At 43.4% G+C, this 7,891-nt stretch overlaps 1 long non-coding RNA gene across 1 annotated transcript in view; it reads right to left on the bottom strand.

Moving 5' to 3' along the window:
• LOC107108018 overlaps positions 1-4,881 on the bottom strand; it is a 14,448-nt gene extending 9,567 nt beyond the window's left edge. Inside the window, exons 1-2 of the long non-coding RNA XR_001482414.1 lie at positions 4,830-4,881; positions 3,389-3,507 (exon numbers count right to left, since the gene is read on the bottom strand). This is a non-coding gene — a long non-coding RNA (uncharacterized LOC107108018). The remainder of the gene's footprint in view (positions 1-3,388; positions 3,508-4,829) is intronic.
• Positions 4,882-7,891: the final 3,010 nt, after the last annotated feature.

The raw sequence follows: 7,891 nt of genomic DNA, 5'->3' as shown, positions 1-7,891 counted from the left end.
AAAAGAAATAAAATAAAAAGGTTACATACTTGCAGTTACTCTCAGTAATATATTCTAACAGCTACATCTTTCTATCTCTCTTGGCTTCTAGAAGAGAACTACCGCTTTGGTTCACACAAAGGGCCATAAACTTGTGAATAGATCAAAGCATTTCTACAAACAAGATGTTAGTTGACCAATACAAAGGTTACAGGTGCACTTCATTAGGATAAACAACTCCCACAAACTTTCCCGCCGTTGAATACATTATGTAACGTTAACATCCTGTTTGCTAACAAACAACATTTAACTCTGTAATGACTGAAGTGTAAGCAACTTGCAATTCCAACAAGCTGTGACAGAAACTGCTCTTTTTCAAGAACAGCTGTGCCAGAACTATGGCTTGTCCAAGGTCATCTAAGCAGGTGCAAGTGGAGGAGTGGGGAATCAAACCCGGTTCGCCCAGATTAGAGTCCGTGCACTTAAGCATTACACCAAACTGGGAGTCCTGACCCTTCCAGTGGGTAACTCCTGCAAAGGTCAGGTGGCAGTGGCGGGTTACCAGAGAGAGAGAAAAGCCTCTCCAGGTGTTGAGAGAACCTTGGAGGGCAGGGTGGCACAAGGCCTGCAGGCCACAGCAGGCCTGTTCTGCCACATGAGTCATAAACAAATCTACAGTCACTAAATACGTTAATAAAAAGCAATCTGCATAGAAAATTATGCCTTCAGGTACCTGTGTGACCTAGTTGTAGAAGCAGCTTCTTTTTCCTCTGTCATGTCTCCAAGAACTATTGTTCTTTCACAGAAGTTGCAAAATCTGCCAAGTGCTGGGACATGTGGAGCCAGAAGATGGCCCCAGGGCATGGCTACCAACCAGCTGTGAGCCAAGCCTAATTGTTCACCTAATGATGCAATCTCTTTGGGAAAACCCTGTGCCATCTAGTTCAAGTTGCCACCCTTTCATTAGTGGTATCATGCAAACTCCACTCGGTTCTATATAAAACAGGCATTTTTGAAATAAATAAATGGGGAACTAGCTGAGAAGGGAAGGCAATTGTAAGCTGCTTTGAGACTCCTTGAGGTAGAGAAAAGCAGGTATAAAACCTTTTTCTTCTTCTACTATGTTCAGCCCCCTACATTCTCACCCTCATCTTTTTCTCTGTCTTCCTCTGGAACGCCTTGAGGTGAAAGCCCTGTACTCGTATTCTTAGCCACCCTAAGCCTTGGATCTGCAGGGTAACGAGGAGGACCATTCCTCTGTAGAGGAATAAAGAATTCTGATAATATGCTTCTTTTTTATTCAGCCCTGCCCTCTCTTACCTCCTGAATTTTCCATGTGTCCATTTGTTCTCTATAGGTCAAGTGAGACCTATAGGTCAGGTCAGACAGGACAAAGAGCTGCAAACTGGTATGCTCATTCTTGCAGAACTGCTCTGCAAAACGGTCCCCTCTTGAGTCTGTGGCACCCTACTCGTTGATGAGGGTCGTGGGCACTGATAGGGTCGTGGGCCTGGAGGCCAGCCAAACCTGCCATGTTCTTGCCCAGTCCCCATTTGTCTCAACGGAGCTTTTGCAAGAAAGCTTCCCAGTTCATCAAACCCAGGACAGTGAGGCAATATTCTTTTGTGCCCTGAAAAGATTCTTTGTGTGAAGGAATAAGTCAAACTGCTTCAACATGACATGATGTTAAACAATTCCATTCATCATCATACAGAGGCTTTTGTTCAGTTTACCCTTTGTCCAGGTTTTTAAAAATACCTGGTGTGTTTAGAGACACTCCCTGCTCTCTCAGCACGTACCGTAGTCTAGGTATATGATATACAAGATTTAATTTCTCTGAATCTCCAGCAATGAAATCGGCCTTGCCCACACAAAACTTTAAAAAACATATCCACAGATCTGTCAGTGACAACGAACCATGATAGCGAAGTGGTCTGCCACTGAACAGAATATACTTTCTTGGTACCCTAACCTGGATAGCCCAGGCTAGCCTAATCCCGTCAGATCTTGGAAGCTAAGCAGGGTTGGCCTTGGCTACTATCTGGATGGACGACCTTCTAGGAATACCAGGGGCGTGAGGCAGAGGCAGGCAATGGCAACCCACCTCTGCAATGTCTTGTCTTAAAAACAAAGTCTAGCTCACCGCCTAGTGGTGCATAATGCTAAAAGAGCTAGAACCTCTGGCTGCCAGACAATCTTAGGATCGCCAGGCTATACTACACAGACTGCCATATGATGATTATTGATTAATTATTACTTTCTTGGTCTGTTCGTGAATTTCCCAAAGGCTTCTACAGAATATTGGCCTAGATCCCCAGCATGTCACTAGTGAATTTCTTGATACCCATTTGCCTCATCCCCAAAGCATCTTTTTCCTCAACTCAAAGAGCCAATCCTGGTTTTTCTCCACCTCATTGGAGTCAGAGAACCCAGAAACCATTGACTTCATAGGAAGAGGATACTTGAGCTGCAACGTCCTGATATTTTGTGAATGGCCCCAGTACCCCATGGCAGACATTTTTAAAATTGGCTCCAGCTTTTCATGACAGCCATTTTGTTGTAGTGCCCTACAAGTTTCCACAGGCTGAACAGGGTTGGGGTCCCCTAGCCTAGAGCATCACCAACAGAGGGTCATGTTTGGGGTGTAGGATCGGGGAGACCCAGGTTCAAATCCTCACTCTGCCACAGAAGCCTTGCAGGGTCGCTCTGGGCCAATCACTCACTCTCGACCTAACCTATCTCACAGTCTTGTTGTCATGAGGATAAAACAGAGGAGGGGGGAATGGTGTAGGTCCCTGTTGCAGAGAGAAGTGGAATAATAATGCATAAAACTAAATAATAAGTCTACCCTTATATTGGCCTGATAATTCACACACTTCTACAGCTTGACAAAAAGACCATCTTAGATTTAGAACAAATTTTGCCTTTAAACTCTGCCCTCAAAATTGTTCACTAATTTCCATTCACATCATTTTTTGCTTTATTAGAAGCAGTGCCGTTAACTCTCCCGTTGTTGCTTTCTGGTCTCCCACTGTTCTTTTCCACTATAATGCCATAGCTAACCTTTTTATGCATGCTTACTCAGAAGCAAGTCCCCTTAAGAGGGATAGGGCTTATTCCTACGCAAACATGCATTTCACAACACAGCTATTAAGCTGAAGTGTATAAAACATATAATACGGATCTCACATGATAAGCAGAAAAGGAAGCATCTTGCAGTGCCTCACAAACCTTTCGATTCTGTTTTGTCTCAAAGTACAGTTAAAAGAAACAAATAGCTGAGACTGTTCCTAACATGACAGCAACATAAAAGTCCTTCACGGAATGATATTATGTAAGCCTCTGCCTGAACAGCAGTTGCCTTTAATTTTCCCGATAACATTTTCTCACAAAAAGCAAAAGAAGCTACCTTGGCTCTCTGTTGACGATCCAGTGCTGGACTTGGCACACAGCAATACTCCAAAGAGCAGGCAGGACTTGCCGGCAGGAAACATTTTCATCTCTGCCTCTGGTGAAATGCTTCCTTCTCTGTTTTAAAGAGCACAAAGGTCTTCAGCTAAGGGTGTGTGTCAACAAGAACTCCAATGCAAGACACGAATCTGGAGAAGGAGGCCCAGTTTCCCCCTCCACTACCTAAGGCAAAGAACCAGTTTGGAAGCCGTCCAACTGGAGCCTGATGAACCCAAAAAGATCAAGAGTTCACAAATTTTCCTTTACTTCCAAGGTTGGGCAGAGGAAAGACAGGTATGTATGTCTGACATATGACAGAGTTCTAGCATGCTAGCAAGACCAATTAATGGGCAAGCCACTTTTCTGTGCTTGTACCACCAGAGAAATACTGTAAGATTTGTTAGAGATTATAAATTTTCTGACAACCCAGAACACCATAAGCATAAAGGTAAAGGTAAAGGTTCCCTTGCTCGAAAGCCAGTCGAATCCGACTCTAGGGTTGCAGTGCTCATCTCCGTTTCAAAGCCGAAGAGCCAGCGCTGTCCGAAGACGTTTCCGTGGTCATGTGGCCGGCATGATTAAACACCAGGGCGCATGGAACGCTGTTACCTTCCCACCGAAGTGGTACCTATTTATCTACTTGCAATTTCTTGCTTTCGAACTGCTACGTTGGCAGGAGCATGAGCATAACAACCCTTAATTATGGTTGCTTCAGGGCAGAGATGTAGCAACCCAATCCTCGGTTACAGTCAGCTGGCTTTTTGGGAAAGCTGTCCTGCAAAGGCCCTGCAAATTACCTTTAAAAGATGACAGACAGCTGTTGTATTGTACAGGCCAAGAGAAGTCCTCGGATTTGAACCTCTCCTGCCCTGAAGACAAATGAATGGGAACACCTCTTCCCTGAGCACGTGCTGCCACAGAAATATTAAAACTTCTCTTTGGAAATGATATATATATATATATCCTGACAACCCAAACATATACAGTTGTGTTCAGAAAGCATCACGGTCCTTAGATATGTTTACTACTTATCTCTGCCCATGATCATTCTTCCAGTTTTACCACTTTTACTCAATATAAAGTTTCCTGCTCCCTCAAATGAGTCCATCCATTCTTCCTTAATTGCTTATGCCTGAGCTCACTGTTGCAACATCTATAGGGTGTTTTTTTCTTCAAGGCTCAACTTCATCCTACCTTCTGCCCTAACTGATTTGTCCTCACCCAACTGGCACAGAGTCAAACCACGTGTAGGGGCACTCACTCTAGATTCATCCCACAACACCCTCCCTTCCCCTTCCCCTTCTTATTCATCCCTCAGTGCCTATGAACTGAACTCCCTGCTATTTTTATGCTTCACCTTCCCAGGCAGAGCAGGCTGAATTACGATATTCTGTACTTACCAGAGTGACAGTTTTAAATTACTCGCTCTCTTGTCAAGGTTCAACATTCTTGTCAGGCATCAAACACAGATCTTGAGCCCATGAGGTGAACATTAACTGTATGTGGACTCTGAACACCAGGAACATGAGGCAGGGAACAGGTATACAACATGAGGCAGGGAACACGGGCCCTATATTGACAGGTAATCTCCTCAGGCTGGGACCAGTTCTTTTGAAATATATTGCACTGTAATGTTCCACGCACGTGGCACTATTCAAAAAGGGAGAGGAAAAAATATCTTACTATGAAAAAGTTAAAAACTCCACATAAACTAATTTCTCTAGAACATTGTGGGGTTAAAATAGATATTGTCAGCAGGTTAGGTACCACCAGTTGATTTATTAAAAACTTCATTTCAGACAACAGGTTGTAAGAAATGCAATAATATAAGGGGCTTCTGATTTTAAAAGAACCTTGCTTTAAAAAAAATTGCATTGCTGGAAATCAATTAATGATTAAGGCTTAATAAGAAGCTGAGCTAAAGGGGAGTTGGAAATGGGGAAGTCAGACACTAGCAAGAACTAGCTTGCACAAACATCTCCACTTAGTAGATGCGGAAGACCCTTGCAAAAGATTGCCTTCAGCAGAAAGCAGAAGTGTCATGCGGCAGAACTATTTCACATAAATTATCTTTTTAACTCTAAAACTTATACTAAACTTGCCTGTTTGCTGGGTATTGAAATTAAGAGAATATTGCTTGAGAATAAATGCTGAAGCTGGCTTAATTAGAAAGCAGAAGTGTGGCCTAGACAACTGTCATAAGAACCTAAGAGATGCCAATGTTGGATCAGGCCAAAGGCCCATCCAGCCCAACATTCTGTATCACACAGTGGCCAGAAATACCAGGTGCCATCTGGAGGTCCACCAGTGGGGCCAGGACAATTAGAAGCCCTCCCACTGTTGAAACCCCCCAAGCACCAAGAAGACAGAGCATCACTTGCCCCAGAGCCCATATATATATATATTGTAGCTAATAGCTACTGATGGACCTCTGTCAATGTAGCAGTCTCAAAGAACCTGGCTACAATCAGCAATTTGGGTAACAGGAAAAGCACCTAAGATGCCTGGCTATCCAGTGGAATGATTAACAGTTGGGCAGTTGAAACATAACATAGGCAGAAGCTTTGCAAAGGAATTATTATGTTTAATCTTGCATATTTTTATATATTCTTAGTGTATATGCTAACCGGCCTAAAATGAGGAACCTGGCATTTTTGACTCTGATAAACAAGTCTGTTGCAGAGATGATGGCCCAAGACAGGCCTGATGAAATGGGACATCTTGCGGTCTGAAAGTCCCGATTTACGAGAAGATCAGTCCATTCTTTACAAGAAGACCATCCCTTTACGAGAATATCTGTGTCTCAAGATATTTGCGGTGGGCTGTTGTGGGTTATGAAGAAAAGGTTAGGAAAGAGTACGGAAAGTTAATACTATGTTTGGCCTAAAGGAATTATGCCCTTTTTGGGAAAGTAGGGGTTTTTGTCTTAATAAAAAGCAGAAGTGAAGTAATTAGGCGATCGGGAATTACTATGTAACTTCTTGTCACCAGTTCTGGTGGCCGGAAGAGGGCATTTTTTTATTTTCCAAACCACTCCGGGATAGGATAAATATCTGCCACAGAACACAATTCAGGCGTGTGATCCCAGGACTCTCTGGGTAGCACACCCAGTCTGCAGGCTGTAACCAAATAAATTCTGTTTCACTGAAGGAAAGTCTGTCTCCAGAAATTACTTATTGGTAAGAGAGAATTTCATTTACGACAATTTGGGGGCTCGCCCTGGATCCCTGTCGCCCCCTACTGGAGCCACTACCACACGCCAAGTGAGAAGACGCGTCCCGCTGAGTTCAGCGGTCTCGCTGGTTGTGGTTGGGGTCCTAGGGGGGAGGCCGACTAAAATACCCGAAGGCAGGACAGACCTTCAGTGAATCAGGAACGATAAGTGAGTGCGCGCTGGACTTGGTAACTCTGAGCTCGGATCAAGCACATGAAAAATCTGGCTTAAGTAATGTGCCTTGTTGGTCCTTTTACACCAACCCCTAGAAACAGTGGCGGGTACGTATCACTGAGGGGATGGTGGGAAACATCCTTGACCTCAGACTTAAAATGATTGATGTGTGGATGAGTGTCTGAAAGGCGCAAAACATTGTGCCAAGTAAGTGCGGAATCCTTTTATCTGCGTTTCCAGCTACCGCAAGAGATCCAGTCAGTGACGGAACAGAGCGATTGTAAGTTGAAATTTATTTTGTATAATAAGACTTGAAGGAAGACAGGATGGGAGGAAAGGAATCTAAGCTTAGTGAAATAAAGAACTCTGGGAGGGTTCAGGATAACATCCCCCGTGATGGCCTGTTGGGGTTGATGTTGAAATATTGGGCTGACGAGCCCAGGGTTAGGGGAAAAAATGAGGAGAGGAGACCAAGTTGGGAACTTGAGTCTCAGGTAAGATAAGAATCCTATGAGCAAGTGGTTCTAGTGGATTCTTTCTAAGACAGGGAAGGTCCCTGCAGTTGGGTGAAATCAGTGAATTGGTTTTATGTTAAATGTTTTGTCCAGTCTACTATTGTTCTGTAACGTTTTGCCTTGTTGGTCAGAAGAAAAGTCATTCCATGTAAAGTATGTTTATGAAGTGTGATGAAAAGATCTTGAAAGGAGATAGGGAAGGGAAAAGTTAAAATGTCTCTAAATAAAGGGACACAGATATTAAAAAGAGGAGAAGAACTGGGAGGCTCTGCATCCTTGGATGGGCCCACCGAGGATCAGGTGTTTTCTCCTTCTTGTCCTTTAAGAAATGTTTTAGTAACTGGGAACAACGAAGGCCTCTTAGAGAGGCAAGGGGATCAGGCTGGTACTGTTTAAAAGAAAATAGGGTTTAAATATAAGAGTATATGGCTTCCATTGAGACAGATTCAAATCATTAAAAAGAGGAGCCAGAATGATGAAAATGGAAAAGAAATTATTTAGGGGGCATTATAACTTGTTTAAATTTTAGAGTCTACAAATTGAAGACTCATCTGTCACC

The sequence above is a fragment of the Gekko japonicus genome, unplaced genomic scaffold (genome assembly GCF_001447785.1).
Source record: "Gekko japonicus isolate JY-2015 unplaced genomic scaffold, Gekko_japonicus_V1.1 scaffold717, whole genome shotgun sequence".
Taxonomy (NCBI): domain Eukaryota; kingdom Metazoa; phylum Chordata; class Lepidosauria; order Squamata; family Gekkonidae; genus Gekko; species Gekko japonicus.
The sequence above is the reverse complement of the archived record's forward strand: the minus strand, read 5'-3'. Positions and strand labels throughout refer to the sequence as shown.